Consider the following 18,516-nt stretch of genomic DNA (forward strand, 5'->3'; position numbering starts at 1 on the left):
GTGACTATATATATGTGGTTTTATTTCTGGGCTTTCTATTCTGTTCCATTGGTCTGAGTGTCTATTTTTCTGCCAATACCATGCTGTTTTGATTGTCGTGGCCCTATAATAGAGTTTGAAGTCAGGTATTGTAATGCCCCCAGCTTCATTCTTTTTCCATAGGATTGCTTTGGCTATTCGGGAGTTTTTATAGTTCCATATAAGTCTGATGATTTTTTGTTCCATTTCTTTAAAAAATGTCATAGGAATTTTGATGGGAATTGCATTAAATTTGTATATTGCTTTGGGTAATATGGCCATCTTGATTATATTTATTCTTCCTAACCAAGAACAAGGTATATTCTTCCATCTCATTATATCTTTTTTGATTTCCCTTAACAATGGTTTATAGTTTTCATTATATGTCCTTTACATTCTTTGTTATGTTTATTCCTAAGTATTTTATTCTTTTTGTTGCAATCGTGAAGGGGATTGTTCTTTTGAGTTCGTTCTCAAATGTTTCATTGTTGGCATATAGAAAGGCTATTGACTTCTGTATGTTAATTTTGTATCCTGCGACCTTACTGTATTGGCTTATTGTTTCTAGTAGTCTTTTTGTGGATTCTTTGGGGTTTTCGATGTATAGGATCATATCATCTGCAAAAAGTGATACCTTTACTTCTTCTTTTCCGATATGGATGCCTTTTATTTCTTTGTCTTGTCTGATTGCTCTGGCTAGAACCTCTAGTACCACATTAAATAAGAGTGGAGAGAGTGGACAACCCTGTCTTGTTCCTGATTTAAGGGGGAAAGCCTTCAGTTTAGTGCCATTTAATATGATGTTAGCTGATGGTTTATCATATATGGCCTTTATCATGTTGAGATATTTTCCTTCTATACCCATTTTGTTGTTGAGAGTCTTAAACATAAAATTGTGTTGTATTGTATCGAAAGCCTTTTCTGTGTCTATTGATAAGATCATGTGGTTTTTGTTCTTTGTTTTGTTGACATGGTGTATTACATTAACCGTTTTACGTATGTTGAACCATCCTTGAGATTCTGGGATGAATCCCACTTGATCATGATGTATTATTTTTTTAATATGTTGTTGTATTCAATTTGCTAGTATTTTGTTTAGTATTTTAGCATCTGTATTCATTAGAGATATAGGTCTGTAGTTTTCATTTCTTGGGCCATCCTTGCCTGGTTTTTGTATGAGGGTTATGTTTGCCTCATAAAAAGTGTTTGGAAGTATTGCTTCTTCTTCAATTTTTTGGAAGACTTTGAGTAGAATAGGAACCAAGTCTTCTTTGAATGTTTGATAAAATTCTCTGGTATAGCCGTCTGGGCCTGGACTTTTAATTTTGGGGAGGTTTTTAATGGTTTTTTCTATTTCTTCTCTACTAATAGGTCTGTTTAGGCTTTCTGCTTCTTCTTGACTCAGTCTAGGAAGGTTGTATTGTTCTAGGAATTTATCCATTTCTTCTAGGTTGTTGAATTTAGTGGCATAAATTTTTCATAGTATTCTACAATAATTCTTTGTATATCTATGATGTCCGTGGTGATTTCTCCTCTTTCATTTTGGATTTTGTTTATATGAGTTCTTTCTCTTTTTTCCTTGGTAAATCTTGCCAAAGGTTTGTCAATTTTGTTGATCTTTTCAAAGAACCAGCTCCTTGTTCTATCAATTTTTTCTATAGTTTTTCTGTTCTCTACTTCATTTGTTTCTGCTCTGATTTTTATTATCTCCTTTCTTCAGCTGGTTTTGGGTTGTCTTTGTTCTTCTTTTTCCAGTTCCTTAAGGTGTGAAGTTAAGTGGTTCACTTGGGCTCTCTCTTGTTTGTTCATATATGCCTGAAGTGATATGAACTTCCCTCTTATCACTGCTTTTGCTGCATCCCATAGATTCTGATATGTCATATTGTCATTTTCATTAGTCTGTATATATCTTTTGATCTCTGCACTTATTTCTTCTTTGACCCATTCATTTTTTAAAAGTATATTGTTTAGTTTCCACATTTTTGTGGGATTTTTTTCCTCTTTTTTGCAGTTGAATTCTAGTTTCAAGGCTTTATGATCAGAAAATATTCTTGGTACAACTTCAATTTTTCTGAATTTGCTGATGTTGTTTTTGTGGCCCAACATATGGTCAATTTTTGAGAATGATCCATGTACACTGGAGAAAAATGTATACTAAGTCACTTTGGGATGAAATGTCCTGTAGATGTCTATCATATCCAGGTGCTCTAGTGTTTTGTTTAAGGCCACTATATCTTTGTTGATTCTCTGTTTGGATGACCGATCTAGAGCCGTCAGCGGTGTATTGAGGTCTCCAAGTATGATTGTATTTTTCTCAGTTTTTGTTTAAAGGTCAATAAGTAGCTGTCTTATATATTTTGGTGCTCCTTGGTTTGGTGCAAATATATTAAGAATTGTTATTTCTTCTTGATTCAGTGTCCCCTTAGCCATTATGAAATGGCCATTTTTGTCTCTGAGTACTTTTGTTGTCTTGTAGTCAGCATTACCAGATATGAGTATTGCTACACCTAGTTTTCTTTGGATGTTATTTGCTTGTAGTATTGTTTTCCAGCCTTTCACTTTGAATTTATTTTTATCCTTGTTACTTAGATGAGTTTCTTGTAGGCAGCATACAGTTGGATTTTCTTTTTTAATCCATTCTGCTACTCTGTGCCTTTTTATTGGTGAGTTTAATTCGTTTACATTTATTGTAATTATTGACACTTGTGAGTTCCCTATTGCCATTTTATAGATTGCTTTCTGTTAGTTTTGTGTCTTGTTTGATCCTTCTCTTTCGTTTTTCTATCTTTTGTTTTTATTTGGTTGTGTTCCATACATCTTTCCTCTGTTGGTATCTTTTTTAAATCATGTGCTTCTGTGGTGATTATTTCAATGATGGTTATCATTTAGTAATGAAAAGGGTTCCTACCCTGTTCATTGTAGTGCACTATTTTGTGAGTACTTTTGCATTCCATCATCCTTTGCTACTGTTAATCTTTATCCTCTCCCCCCCTTTCTTTTTGTTGTCACAGTTTAAATTTGGTTTTATTGTGTTCTTGGAGCTTTTACTTGTGGCTTTGTTTTTTTTTTGTTCTTTGTATCTGATTGGAGAACCCCCTTTAGTATTTCTTGGAGTGAGGGTTTTCTGATGATAAATACCCTCATCTTTTCTGTATCTGTGAATGTTTTTTTATTTCTCCTTCATATTTGAAGGATAGCTTTGATGGGTATAGTATTCGTGGCTGAAAGTTCATCTCTTTCAAGACTTTAAATATTGAGGTCCACTCTCTTCTAGCTTGTAGAGTTTCTGTTGAGAAATCTGATGATAATCTATTGGGCCTTCCTTTATATGTTGTATTCTTCTTTTCCCTGGCTGCCTTGAGAATTTTTTCTTTGCAGTTGGTTTGTGCCAATTTCATTATGATGTGCCTTGAAGTAGGTTTGTTGGGGTTAAGAAAACTTGGAGTTCTGTTTGCTTCTAGAATTTGAGGCTTTAGTTCTTTCCACAGGCTTGGGAAGTTCTCATCTATTATTTGTTTGAGTATGTTCTCCATTCCATTTTCTCTCTCTTCTCCCTCTGATATACCTATTATTCTTATGCTATTCTTGTTGATGGAGTCAGATAATTCCTGTAGGGCTATCTCATTTTTTTAAATTTTTGAGTCTCTTTCTTCTCTCTGTTGTGCCTCAAGTTGATTGTCTTCTATTTCACTAATCCTCTCTTCTATCTGGCCTGTTCTATTAGCTAAGCTTGTTACCTCGTTTTTCAGCTCATGAATTGACTTTTTCATCTCTGTTTGATTTGTTTTTATAGTTTCAACTTCCTTGGAGATATACTCTTTGTGTTCATTGAGTTGTTTTCTGAGCTCCCTAAATTGCCTTTCTGTGTTTTCTTGTATATCTCTGAGTATTTTTAGGATTTCTATTTTATATTCTCTGTCATTTAACTCCAAGGTTTCCAATATCTTAAATTTTTTCTACATAGATTTTTCCTCATCTGTCTGTGTTAACTCTCTTTCTTTTGTATCCATGATATTCGATTTTATCTTCTTTAATGGCATATGCGGGTGGTTTTGTTGATAGTATTAATGAGATTTAATAAAGAATAAAAAGTTAAAAAGAAATAAATAAAAATAAAAAAATCTAAAAGACTTTTTTCATAAATTAATCATTAATTAAAGAAAAATAAAATAAAATAAAAATTTGAAAAGAAAGAAAATTATTCCTCCCCCTCCTTTTTTCCTCTCCTCTCCTCTCCCCTCTTTCTTGAGAAAATCTTGTGGTGAACTGTGAATTATATTGTACTAAATAGAACAAACAATACCTGTAATGGAAGGTCTGAATTGGAGAGAAGTAATAAAGGGGCAAAGGAAAAAGAGAAACGAAAAAAAGGAAAAAAAGGGGGGGAGCGGTATCAACCCACAAAAAGCAAATAAGGAAAATATTTGGGTCAAGAATAAAATGATTTGCTTTTAGGTGTTGGCTGACTAAGAGTTATTGTGAGAGGAATAAGAGGGAAACAGGAAAAAGGGGGGGGAAATTAAAAAATTACTATTGTATTTAGTGGAACAAGAACTAGATAAAATGGAGAGCCAGGGATGGGAGCACTGCTAGTGAGTTAAAAAGGTGAAGTAAAAACCCCCCAAAATGCCACAAACATAAGTTTGAGTCCCAGATAAGATAATTTGTTCATTATTGAGGTTTGAATGAGAGGAGACGTAAAGGAGAAAGGAAGAGACTAATATAGAGGGAGAAAAGAGAGAGAGAGAGAGAGAAAAGATGGAACCACTAAAAGAAGAAAAAAGGAAAAAAGAAGAGAGAGAGAGAGAGAGTTAAGGGTTTTGGAGTGCAACCCTCATAGAGAGAAAGGAAGAAGAAAGAAAAGATAATGGGAGATGTAACACTTATGGGTAGTATAGCTCAAATAGAGGAGAGAGTAAGGCCGGCAGAGAATTAAACAACTAAATTGGAGGAGGAAAAAAAAAAATTTAAAAAATCAAGAATGAAAATAAGAGACACAGACAAACAAATATAATAAAATGGGATAGGTTACAAAGTCTGCGGATTATTCTTGATTTTGAGAGGTTATCGTCTTGCTTTTTCTTTTCTGTCCCTCTTCTTGGTCGGTGACTTTGTACCCCAGGTTCTGCCCCTGTGGCACGCTCTGGTAGAGGTTTGCAGTTGATAATTCTCTATGGTGATGTCATGTATTGGGCTTCAGTCTCGTTGTCAGTCGAGGCTCATTAGCATTTATAGGCTCCGACAGTGAGAGAGTCCGTGTTCCTGAAGCCTCTCTCCTAGTTTTTCCTTCCACAATTAGAAGCCTGATAATTCAGCTATGGGGTTGCTGCTGCCTCTGCCTGGATAGTAAGAGGCTCAAAGAGTTGGCAACTCCTCACTCTATTCCCACTCAGCACTGGGCTCTGGGTAAGGCTCAGTCAGTCAGAGCTGCTAACATGATCAGGCGGGGATTCTGCCCACTCAAAGACCTCTAACTCTGCCCCTCTGTGGGATAACACGAGCGCCCACCCCTGAGGTGTTCAGAGGAATCTCCTGCCCACTCTCCGTGCTCGCCAACAAGGATATCAGGCCAGCCGTCTCTCACTCTGAGAAAGCCCTCTGCCCGCATGGAGAAGTTCCAACATTGGAATTGGCTCTCGCTCCCTCCCCATGCGCGGCTCCCTTAGGGTGCTGGGGTGGCCCGGAGATTCCACTTTTGGCCCACACAAAGGTCTCTAACTCTGCCTCTCCGTGGGTTAACGCGGGCGGTGCTCACCCCTGAGGTGTTCGGAGGAATCTCTCGCCCACTATCTGCATGCGCCGACCAAGAGATCGGGGAAAATGGCTGCCTTGCTTGTCTTTCTTTGTCTGGGTTTAGTGTGAGTGTTAGCTTGTATTGCCTGGGTTGCCATAGTCACAGTTTTTCCTCGGCTTGGATCTCTGTGCCACAGCCTGGTTCAGCCATTTGTGCCGCAGCCTGGATCTATTCACCCCCTTTGCCCGCCTTAGTTTCTATACTGTAAATTCCTAGTGAAAGCAGCCTTATTTAGGTTAGTGAGGAAGGCGGAGCATTTCTTACTCCCTATTTCCCCCGGGGTTTGATTATATATTTAGCCAATTTTTCATTCGATCATACCTTCGGGTGTGTTGCAAAACATCTGAAGGCTCCAAGGATAGGTTTTTCTGTTTCTGGTTGAAGATCTTGTTGAGTTTATGAGGAGATTTATCGGTATCGCTTCCTACCACGCCATTACTCTGACGTCAGGATCTATAAGTCATATTTTATCATACTTTTCTTTCATTATTGCACCAAGTCTTGGATAACAGTTGAAATGGTGCACGCGGAGATGGTAGTTCTGTTGGAAGCTGGTCCTTACTGTCATATGCCCAGCTGGGCAACACTTGCGCTGCCAGATACAGAGCAGTCGTGGCTAGTGATTATGGTCATAAAGTCGAATGGTTGTAAGTTGCATAGGTTGTAAGTTGATCAATACCTGTAGTAGTTTTTGTAATGCTCTTAACAGTGCAGGCTGGGCTCTCAATTTGTCTGCATGCAAAATTACCTTTTTCTAAGAGAATTTGGTACTTGAGCTTGAGGTTTTTTTCTTTCTTTACTGCTTTTTCCGTAGCAGATAATAAAATATTATTAAGTTACTAAATTATATTGCCTCTGCATTGTCTCTATTCACTAAGAACTATGACACTGGGGAACATATTTTTTTCATTTTTGTTGCATGTGGTTTTAGAACTGTTTCTATATATTTCTGTATCGCTGATTCCAAATCTGAAATCCATTTTTGGGTGCATGCTCCAGTTATTATGCAATTTTAATTTCTTTTTGTTATAGTTAATGCCATGCATTGCTTTTTAAATTGGAGTTAAAGGGCAACAATTCCTGGATTGAACATAACCACAAGGCAATTAATGTTTTACAAACATCAGCTTTACATATTTGTAGTTGTTTTTAAATGTAAAATATTATTATCTAATAAAAACACCCAGTTATTTTGTTTTAAGATTAAATCATGGCTTCTTCAAGTAGGTGTAAATGTAAGAATAGTCCTGACACCTTCTGTTATATATGTAGCTGTTACACACTTACACACTTTAACATCAAAGGCACAATATTTCATCGTTTGTGACACGTGCATATATTGCCTTTTTTAAAGCAGTTCCAATTGGTTATTCAACTCATCTGCAAGAAGATTATAATGACATAAAAGTTGTCCTCGACTTTCTGAAGTATGAGGAGCATAACTAGATCATTTATGTGGATCTTAAAATGGTAAATTTCCTGCTAGGACAACAGAGAGGTTTCAAAAAATATCCTTGCTTTATGTGTTTGTGGGACAGCTGAGCTCAGGAGAAACAATGGACACAGGAGTGGCCGAAACGTGAAGCTCTGGAAGTAGGGATGCAAAATATTGTGAATAAACTTGTAGTCAATCAAGACATGATCATTTTTCACCAACTCACATCAAACTTGATTTAGTGAAGAAGTTTGTTCAGGCTTTGAATAGAGAAAGTCTGAATGCTTTCAATGTATTATTTCTGCTTTTCTTGCCTTGTCTTTTGAGAAGATAAAAGCAGATGTATTCAATGGACCTCAAATTTAAACCCTCATGTGTGATGAAGAATTTGCCAGGAAGATGAATAAGGAGGAGAAAGCAGCATGGCAGTCTTTTGAGGTAGTTACAAAGAACTTCCTTGGCAACAAAAAGCAGAAAACTATGAACTTCTGGTTCAAAAGATGCTGTTGGTTTTCCACAGTATTGAATGTAACATAAGCATTAAGATTCACTTCCTGAACAGTCACCTTGATTAGTTTCATGAAAATCTTGGAGCTGTTAGTGATGAGCAGACTACTGCTGGAGCATCAAACACGATTGTCCTCAACAAGTACACAAACGCAAGAGCTACAAACGCAAATTTTTGCCTGAATAGAATTTAAATAAGTTTTGCGCAAATTTTATGATTAAAATAAGTATTTTAATATGTTCTATTTTGAAATTGGAGACAAATTCTGATTCAATTCTATCTTTTAGTGTATTAGTGTATTTACTGCATTATATAAATTATTATATTTTCACAAAGATGATGCCCAAGAAGACATTCTACTTCATTATGTTAAACTAAATGTTGAAAATTTTACAATAAGATGAAAACCTAAAACCTTGAAGGTTTTAGGTTTCAAAAAAACTGTAGCTTACAAAGGAAAATTAATATCAGATTTGAGATCAGCACACTCAAATTAGTTAAGAACAAGTGTTTATGTGAATGCAACAAAAATTTTGTTCCCCAGAGTTATTAACCAGATAAATCAATAAATTAAATATATTAAAATATCACTGATTGAAATCAGGAGCAAAAAAAAAAAAGAAGTATTAAGACAATAAAATAAGAAATTATATGCAAATGCAAACAAAACAAATATCTGAGTCATGGGCCTGGGAATCTATTTAGTCTTATCCCTACATTTTTGGAAATGAACCTAGGATTTAAGATCCTCTAATTTCAAGGATTTAGTATTGGTTTTCAAATTAGAAAGTATATTGAAATACTAACATGTTTTTAGTCTTTGATCTGAAAGACTATTTTAATCTATATTTTTACTATCACCAAATTTTATCAGTAAAGCATTGCAGAGGTATGCAGTTTTAATAAAACATAAAAACCCTATTAATAAAATCAACATACTTTTATCAGATTAATAAAAATATGCTCCCACTGTTAACTTTAGCTGTAGAGGCACAAGGACCATACTTTATTAGAGCTTCTTTCTTCATTATCACACCCTCACATCCAACTCTTTCAAAGCTAATGTTGCCTCTATAATGAGTCATCATAACCATGGTGAGGGAAACACACACACATACCCACACATAGAAAGAATAGATTCTTTCCAGTGTATGCTTCCAAAAATACTGTGCTTATATTTTCAGCTAGAGAGATTCTATGAAAAAACTCACTCTTTGCAACTCTGCCATTTTGCCTAAGAGTTGATCCAAAGTCTTTATTAAATGAATTTCACATGATTTAAGAGATATAACTAGTGTGTCTAAGTTGCCTCCTGTGCACTACATCTGAATTACAGTACAATTATAGCACAACACAATAAAAAGGATCACTTTTGTTTGTGAGACTCGAGCCTACTGACATATTATTTATAGAACAGCACACAAGGTTATACGACCTTGTTAACAAGCCAATCACCATAAAAGCGTACCATCCTTCTCATTGATTTATATAAGAGGTTAACTCTGTTTGGAAAGCCCTGTACATGAACAATCCCTAAATTTGTAATACTTGGTAATATAATTAAAGTTCATCGCTTTTTTAAAAGCTACCAAAAATAATAGTCATTTCATATTTATATTTAATCTATTATATTTCCAGAGAATATGATTAAAATTAATTATTCAAAGTGTTCTGAAAGTATATCTTATGGAACTGGGAAAATGTAATGATCATGCCACTTGGGAAAGTCAGAGAGAGTTCTAAAGCAAAGTCTATATACACACAAGAAGTTGTTCTCTTTCCCCTTGTCCGTGCGAGTCACAGCTGGTCGATCCCACTCAGCACTCTTTTCCTCTGTGCCTTTGATGTACTCTCTCATCTTACCACAGTACTCAAGGGACTAATGTAAAAGGATAAAGTGTTTTTTACCAACCAACACTGAGCATACGCAACCAGGGGCAATGTGCACCTTAGACTAAGCTGACATAGATAAGTGAATATAAGATATTCCACAGAACTCTTGGCTAGTATAGAATCTGGCCTAGAAGAGCAGTATTGTTTGAAAGAGCCAAGAAAGGCCACTGGAATGGGAATTTATCATAATTTGCTTTAATGGTCATTTCCTGAGAACTTCTGAAATATTTTCAATGTGGAGAGAATTTGTTTACTAACTGAAAGGAAAAAATTTCTACCAAGAGAAAAAAACATGCACGTATAAGAACATTTCAATTTTCCCATTGTTTTCTATATTTGCTTCATGAATTTATAAATGATTCATGAATTTATGAATGATTCTATATCCTATCATGAAATTAGCAGTGTGATTTTTTCCTTTCTCTTCTAAGTTTGTTCATCTTAAGTAAAAAAAAATCAGACACAACTTAGACACTATGTTTTATGATACTATTTTTTCCAAAGTGTCTTGACATGATGGGTGATAAATTATGCTCTAGGGGTAAGGGTAATGATGATGAAAGTATTGCAATTTTGAAAATATAAACACATGGCTCCAATGAATACAGTTGTACCCAAATGCAAAGAGTGTGAATCTTGCCATCATCAGCAGGTCAGATATTTGCTGCAGAAAGGTAGGAAGGCTTTAAGGACAAGGCTATCTTCCTACCCAGGCAGGAGTGCCAGGCGAATGTGAGTTCAAGACCGAAGTAATGACTCCTGGTTTCCCAGCAACATCTCTTTCATCAAGATAATGTACATCCTAAACACCCTGTGTCCGGCCTCAAACTTTGGACCAGAATTAAATATAATGTGGGACAATTTATTCAATCTAGACTAAATTAAATTTAAGTTCCCATGTATATCTACGCCCAACAAAAGTATCAGTTTAATTTGAAAAAACTAGTAAAAACTAGTATGTATTGAATCCTCACTAAGTATTGAATATCTGCATTATTAAATTTAACCTTTAGAGAAAAACAGTTATAAATACTATTATTGTTTCTAGTTTACCAAGGAGAAAACTGAAGTAGAGATATAATAGATACAGCTAACAGAAAAGTAACCAATTAAAAATATAAAAATATTGATATTATTTAAGAGTTCCTCAGGAAAATAAAAAACAAAAAAAATGAATAAGAGGGTAAAGTATGCAATTCTCAAAAATAAACAAACAAACAAAAAACCATAACAGGCAGTACATTTTTGAAAAGATACACAAACACTTTAAATACATGCTGAAATAACTTTTACATCAACCACATTGATAGAAAATAAAAATTCAGATGAAGTGTATAGTTGGAAAGAATGAGCAAAAGTGGGAATTTCTGTGCACTTTGGTCTAGTAAAAATGTTTTAGAGGGCTTCTTGTAATTTATTGGAATAAAAAAGAACATACCCTATGACATAGCAATTCTACTTTTAGAGATATATTATTTTTATCGATTCAGACATTTAAACTGACTTGCAAGAACCATAGAGTATACCGCCTGAGGTTTTCATTTAGAGAATGGAGACACGCATCAGGGATCTTGAAGACGGTCACAGTGTGAACTCTCTGTTGGCCCATCTCTGTTTGCCGGGACTGGGCTGGGTCTCTGACTTGAACTGCCAATGCCTGCATAAAAAAAAAAACTTAATTTTTGGAAAAGCTCCCTCCAAAAGCACTCAGTGGATCTTTAAGTAGTCAAGTCAAGCTCATATAACTTGTTAGGCCAATTACAAGCTACCAGTAAAGAACCAAACTTGGATGTCATCAGGGGAGTGTTAAACCATAAACTCATTAAAAAGTCGACTGTCTTTATCTTGGCCAAGTCAAAAACTAGATATCAAAGCATCACCAAAAATAAAGATATAGGTCATCTTGTCCTGCTGAGAATCAGCTCTAACTTAGGTAGAAACACTCCCACACTTACAAAGAGAAATGTGTGGTAACGTCCACCTCAGCATATGTTGCAAAGCAAAGATATAGAAATGCTGTCAAGGAAAGAAAGTTAACAGTCAAAACATAGAGCATGCATAGGATGGAATACTAAAACAACAGAAAGAACTAGATTAACCTATATTATCACAGGCAAATATCAAAGTGAATTGTTTAGTAAAAACTAGAATCATGACATTGTGTGATGTATTACATAATAAAATATACTGTATAATAAAATTTATGAGCATAAAACACACAGTCATTACCTGACCAGACCGTGGCGCAGTGGATAGAGCATCGGACTGGGATGCAGAGGACCCAGATTCGAGAACCCCGAGGTCACCAGCTTGAGCACGGGCTCATCTGGCTTGAGCAAAAGCTCACCAGCTTTGACCCAAGGTCGCTGGCTCCAGCAAGGGGTTACTTGGTCTGCTGTAGACCCACGGTCAAGGCACATATGAGACAGCAATCAATAAACAATTAAGGCATCAAAACAAAAAACTGATGATTGATGTTTCTCATCTCTTTCCATTCTTGTCTGTCTGTCCTATCTATCCCTCTCTCTTTGTAAAAATAAATAAATAAATAAATAAATAAATAAAATAAAACACACAGTCACATATTAGATATTACACAAAAATCTACATGAATGTAAGTAAGTCATGGATAGCAGTTTGGGAAGGGTGCAAATTATGGACAAAAGAATAGGTGCGGCCTGACCTCTGGTGGCGCAGTGGATAAAGCGTCGACCTGGGAACATTGAGGTTGCCGGTTCAAAACCCTGCACTTGTCTGGTCAAGGCATATATGGGAGTTGATGCTTCCTGCTCCTCCCCCCTTTCTCTCTCTCTCTCTCTTTCTCTCTCTCTCTTCTTCTCCCTCCCTCCTCTCTAAAATGAATAAATAAAAATAAATTCTAAAAAAAAAAAAAAAAAAAAAAAAAAAAAAAGAATAGGTGCGTATAGTGGGAAGAAAATGGGATTAGGAATGCATCAAAGGAAATAAGGAAAAATGTATCTGTGTGTGGGGAGGTGGAGAGGAAGACTTCCATTCACTTTATGGATCCCCATCAACAATAACAGATAATATAATAAAATCAAAAACAAAAAAATTATAACAAATAAAAAATAAACAAATATTTCTGTGGATAAGAAATGGAAAACAAAAAGACAAAGGGCTGAAGTGACATGTCCTCAGGACCCTACAGAGTTAAAAAAAAAAAAAAAGGGTATAGATTTGGCTTCTACTGGAGACAAAAGTGCCCCTTATAGGTTGACCTGCCAGAAATATGACTCTGGAGCTTGGGAAAAAAGAGGGTGAGTGGGTGGGTATGATTTGGATAAGGCTATTAAAGTGGAGAGAGAGAGAGAGAGAGAATATGAACAATCACATAAAGTTATTTTTCTCAGAATAAGTCTGCAAAATTCAAATTCAAATTATATCAAGTAGTATAGCAGTAAGAAAGACATACACAATGATTAAACATAATAAATTCACTCTGCATAAAATGATCATATGAATGATTTAGATTATTTCAAAAAATTAAGTCATGGAAATAAACACGAGCAAATATAAATATAAAAGCATATCAATTAAAATCTTTACAATTAAAAAGGCAGATACACACCGAAGTCACAAATGTAATAACTTCAGGCTGAGTGTAATTAAATAGAGAATTAGTATACAGTAAGACTGTGGTTGTTCCCTAAATGACAGGATGTAAACTAATCCAACAATATACTCACACTTTTCTACACTTTGACTTCTGGCATCCCCAAACAATTGTTTCTCCCAAATACATATTTCTAAACCTGTGCCCATGGACTCAATTCAACTATTCGATTTGCGATTAAAACACAAACATCCTATTTCCAAACAGAGACAAGCCAAAATCCACCCAAATTAAAGTTTCTTTCTGAAAAGCAGCAACTTTGGGATATGTGAATTCTTGTTTATTACAAAGATGGTTTCTCATTATTCTAAAATTTATGACTAAACCCTAATTTAAGGTAAACTGGATTAAAACCACAATAATAACAATACTAACATTCATTAAATGACAACACCATGTCCCTGACATAAAATGTGCACAGTCGCCCTGAAGCACAGAGGCTGCTGGTTCAATTCCATCAGAGCACATACTGGAAGAGATCGATATTCCTGTCACTCTTTCTCCTTTCCTCTCTCTAAAATCAATAAAATAAACATTAAAAAAATAAAATAAAACATGCAAAAATGCTGAAGGACAAGAATAAAAGCTCACTTTTCTTGCTCAGAGGACCTCTCTTGCCAGTAGTTCTCCATAACAATACCTGAGATATCTGTTTCGTTCTTGAGTTTCGTTCTTGAGTATTTTCTCTGATGGGTATATAGAATAATATGATTTGAATATTGAAATATCAGCAAATATGCTTTGTTTCTGGCAAGTGAATGATTCTGAGCTGGATATAATTATATAGATTCCATTCCTTTTCTTTTAGTAGCCTGTAGATGCTATTCCACACACTTTCTTCCTCCCTCCCTCCCTCCCTCCCTCCCTCCCTTCCTTCCTCCCTCTTTCTCTCTCTCTTTCCTCCCTCTTTCTCTCTCTCTTTCTCTCTGTCTCTCTTTTTCTTTCTTTCTCCTGTTTTAAAGATAAAGCTCAAGGACTGTACAATTGGTTTTCTTTTGTAAATAAATTGTTCTTCTCACCTGGAAGACTTCAGAATATTTCCTATTTTTAGAATTCAGAAATTTTGCCAAAGTATTCTTGGATGTGTGTGTGTACGCATGTGCATGGGAAAATTCTCTATTATTTCTCTATTTGTGGTCTCTTCCCAAACCCTTGTAATTTTTTTTCTTTAACTCCTATATTTCATACTTCAGAATTTTTGAGTTTGTCTTACATGTCCCTCGTCAGTCTCTGTGTTTTTACCACTAAGAGATTTCATGATAGTTTCCTCATTTTTAACAATCATTATTCTATTTCTATCCTTATAAAAATTTTTAAAACTAAAAATTATATGCTTTAATATTTGAAAGCTTTATTATGATGTAATTTAATTAATCTCAGTCTTTCTTTTTGTTTCTGTAACAGCTGTCAGTTTCCCCCCATATTAAATTTCAAAGCTAGATTCAAATACTGATTCAAATCCACTAGAATAACCTACCTGTTTGGAATGTTTTCCTGATTGTTCAGGACTTTAAGTGCTGAATCCCTTAAGCATCAATTTACTCTTGGTTTTATTTGCCTTTATGACTCAGATGATCAAGCTGTTGATATAAATTAAGGCTCTTTCATTGAAAAACTTGCTATTCTCCAAAATTTAGATTCATATGTGTCCTCTGGTATAATGCTCCAACCACAAGGCCTGGGTACTCCCTAGGATGACACAGAGCTCTGGTGTTCACCTGCTTCTCACCAGCCAATGGGTTTCTGAGTTCAAGCTTTCTCTAGGAACCTCAGAATTTACCTCTCATCATAGGGCTCTTCTCCATCCCCAGGTATCTATTGGGCTAAGAGTAAAGCCACTTTCTTCATACATTTTCTCTTTCTTTCCAGATAAGTTTGGGGTTGAGTTTGGGGAGGGAGGTTGGTATTTCTGGCCTCAATCTTTCATGTAGAGAAACGTTAGCTTGAATTACTGTTTTACTCCAACCACTTCTGAGTTTCCTCTTACAGAACTACTCAGCTGTGGAAAATTACATTTCGTTTGGCTCACCTATGTGGTAAGCTTATCAGGCCTGGGTCTGTTTGAAAAGAGCAAAGGCCTATGTTTTTATTGGGGAAATAGGGTTGATGCATTGCAAAGGTGTAGGAGCCTACTGTCACTACACTTTAAGCCAGCTTTGAATTTAGAATTTGGATAGTGGTATGATTAATAATTCCTTCATTATGTCAGTACTCAGCAGAGCCTGAGACTTGAACAATCTATTCAATATTGATGCATTCAGGAATAGTAGTTGAGGATATAACTGGAATTGACAGGGTAAGATGATGGGAACATGGATCCAGAATCTCTTCAGGTATTAGTTTATTCTTGATGTTTGTGGAATTCCAGCTCTTTTTCCAACAATAACAATACATGGTCTATCCACTTTTCATGAAGGTATTCCTATGAGGAATTCAACTATTTCCATTGTTCATGATTACATAGAAACATTGGTCTGGTATCTACATTTTTAGATCAATCGGTCTTTCCTTTCTTAAGCCAATTTAGGTATATTACAAGTGACCTACTTAAATATAAACAAGTGAAAAGGTGCCACCATCATGCTTCATGTAGCTTTTTCAAAAATAGTTTCAAGAAAAAAAATATACACACCAATATACAGCACTTCTCTGTAATTACAGACACTCACTTTTGCTTTTACTTCAAACTGAAATTTACTTGTTCTGATATGATTGCACTTTTCTTTATTTCAAAGTTGTTCATATAATGACTCTGAGTTATAGTTCTATTGGTCACTGATTCATATGTAATGTCATACTCTTCTTAATGATGATAATTGTAGGCAGTGCAACAGAGAAGTATTCATTACAAGGTTATAACTTGAAACTATTCAGATATACACTCTATATAGTTTCTTTTCAGAATAATTTAATCTTTCTTTTAAAATTCAGTATTTAAAAACTGTTTATCTTGATAACACATTTTAAATTCTTTGTTCAATTTCAAATTTTGATTTTCCCTCAAACTAGTCAAAAGATACTTTAATGCACCTATAGGTAAAATCATCATAAGCCTGCATAAGATGTTACAAAGAAAGAAATTGCATATAGATACAGAAAAATTCCAGCTACAGTGTATATAGATCTGCTTCCTTAATAGCCAGATTTGTTATAAACATTGTGGAATATTTCATGGAACTCTCATTAGAGGTAGAAAATGAGTTTCACAGCTCAGGAAAATAAAACAGAAACATATAATCCCTTTGCATCAATGTTCAATAGAATTTTTTCTCTTAAAAGAAAACAATTTACATTTAAAATGCATGAGCACCAGAGGCACATGCAGAGACATAACTGCACCTGCTTTGCACCCTGGAGAAACATGCTGCACTTCCTCCTCACCGTTATTACAGTATGTTATCTGGCTTCTGTTGGAAAACTATTATAATGTAGCTCAAGCAAATGACGGATCTTAAACTCAATATTCAGAGTATGATTTTCTATCATTGATAGAAATTGATCATTCCACATTTTCAAAGTTAGAGCATATTCAGGGGAGAAAATTTGCAATTTGACTTTGAAAATGGCATATTTTATTCTACCCAGATGATAATTCTCTGGCATTGTTTAGACACCTATTATGTGCAGCATGTAGACAGTCTCTCAGTAAGAAACATGATTTTAAAGCTGTTTTAGTTGAAGAACTTTTTATTCATCAACTTTTGCTTTTTGTCCCTTGACTTGTGACCCTTATGCTGAGTGTATCATGACATTCTGATTGATAACTAGGTAATCTTCTGTTACTTCAGGCTCTATCTTGTAAAGGCTTCTCTTAAGTGAAATCTCTTCACTATTTCCATAATATGTCATCTTCAGTCTTTCTTCATCTTCTCTGCTTCATTGGATTTTACTTTTTACAATACCTTACCTATTTTTTTGCCCAAAACCTACCCTCATCTTTAATCTTGCTACAAAGTCCTAAACCTTAAAGTCACAATGACTCTACATAGCATTATTATGTAAATATTTTAGTGTTGTTGTTTGGTCTTTAATTTTAATTATTTAATAAATAGCAAAATTTTGGAATATTGGGATAAATACATGAAAATATTGGAATACATATTAGATCTGCAAATCAGATTTTCTAAAGCTGGAAAGGCTGTGTCATCTTCTCTCGTGATGTCTAGTGTGGACTCTAGTAGAAGCATCAAATATCAATGCTGATTAAATGGTTGTTTTTTTGTGAGTTTTTTTTTTTTTTATAATTTTATTTTTTTAATGGGGTGACATCAATAAATCAGGATACATATATTCAAAGATAACAAGTCCAGGTTATCTTGTCGTTCAATTATGTTGCATACCCACCACCCAAAGTCAGATTGTCCTCCGTCACCCTCTATCTTGTTCTCTCTGTGCCCCTCCCCCTCCCCCTTTCCCTCCCCCATTCCCCCCTCCCCCCCGTAACCACCACACTCTTATCAATGTCTCTTAGTTTCACTATTATGTCCCACCTACGTATGGAATAATACAGTTCCTGTTTTTTTCTGATTTACTTATTTCGCTTCGTATCATGTTATCAAGATCCCACCATTTTGCTGTAAATGTTCCGATGTCATCATTTCTTATGGCTGAGTAGTATTCCATAGTGTATATGTGCCACATCTTCTTTATCCAGTCATCTATTGATGGGCTTTTTGGTTGTTTCCATGTCCTGGCCACTGTGAACAATGCTGCAATAAACATGGGGCTGCATGTGTCTTTACGTATCAATGTTTCTGAGTTTTGGGGATATATACCCAGTAGAGGAATTGCTGGGTCATAAGGTAGTTCTATTTTCAGTTTTTTGAGGAACCACCATACTTTCTTCCATAATGGTTGTACTACTTTACATTCCCACCAACAGTGGATGAGGGTTCCTTTTTCTCCACAGCCTCTCCAACATTTGCTATTACCTGACTTGCTAATAACAGCTAATCGAACAGGTGTGAGGTGGTATCTCATTGCCGTTTTGATTTGCATTTCTCTAATAGCTAAAGAAGATGAGCATCTTTTCATATATCTGTTGGCCATTTGTATTTCTTCCTGGGAGAAGTGTCTATTCATATCCTCTTCCCATTTTTTTATTGGATTGTTTGTTTGTTTGTTGTTGAGTTTTATGAGTTCTTTGTATATTTTGGATATTAAGCCCTTATCTGAGCTGTTGTTTGAAAATATCATTTCCCATTTAGTTGGCTTTCTGTTTATTTTGTTATCAG

Source organism: Saccopteryx bilineata, chromosome 5 (assembly GCF_036850765.1).
Source record: "Saccopteryx bilineata isolate mSacBil1 chromosome 5, mSacBil1_pri_phased_curated, whole genome shotgun sequence".
Taxonomy (NCBI): domain Eukaryota; kingdom Metazoa; phylum Chordata; class Mammalia; order Chiroptera; family Emballonuridae; genus Saccopteryx; species Saccopteryx bilineata.